Source organism: Vigna radiata, chromosome 6 (genome assembly GCF_000741045.1).
Source record: "Vigna radiata var. radiata cultivar VC1973A chromosome 6, Vradiata_ver6, whole genome shotgun sequence".
In the NCBI taxonomy this organism is placed as follows: Eukaryota; Viridiplantae; Streptophyta; class Magnoliopsida; order Fabales; family Fabaceae; genus Vigna; species Vigna radiata.
Window position 1 is genome coordinate 24,193,253 of NC_028356.1, and position 895 is coordinate 24,194,147.

Genomic DNA, 895 nt, shown 5'->3' on the forward strand with positions numbered 1-895 from the left:
CAATTGAATCAATCTCTTTTGCATGTTTATATTTTGTTCTCTTACCCAATTAATTAATTTTTATTTTCAAGTCTTACGATCTTAATTCACACGAACGATAAGGTCTTTTGAGTCTCTTGGGAAAACGATACTTGGACTTACCATTTATTATTACTTGATACGATTTGGTATACTTGCCAATCCGTTAACAACATTAAAGACTCAACATTTAGTCATTTCAATTTTAATAAAAGTTGTAACTTAGTTTTCTAGAAACTTTAACTAGGATTTTGTGTATTGAGCCCTTTTTGTGGCAAAAATTTGTAGCAGCCCATTTTTTGTAGGACATGTGGCTTTAGGTTAGGGTTTCTTTTTGAAGGTGGACCCCACCTTTTGAGTGAACTCTCGGCATTTTGAGGCTAGAGACCGAACATTCTCTTCAAGCACACTTTACACTTCATTTTGCTTAGGTTTTGAACACTCTCATGGAGAGCTTGGGTGTGCCACGGTTTTCAACTCTTGAATGAACAAGGATGCATTTTTCTTCTTCTCTTGCTTGAATCTTGTTCATCTTTGCTTGGTGGAAGCGAGAACCATACTCATTTCCCTTCACTTCTTCTTGAAAGTTGAGAGCATGAGCTTGAACGGTTGTTCTTGCATTTTTCATGGTGGTTCCTTGGTTTGAATGAAGGCTTGTTTTCCGTTTTTCTTCTCCTTTGCTACCATATTTTCGTGTTTCCTTTTAGTTTCCTTGGTTGGATGATGAAAATGAAGTTCTTGTTGAGTTTTGGAGTGAAGAAAGCTTGAGTTGGTGTGTGGGTGTTTGGGGTTTGAACTATTTTCTTCTTGTGTTTTTGTTTTGATGGTTGGAAGTAAATTATGAGCTGGAACATTGTGTTTGTTGATGATGGCTGGA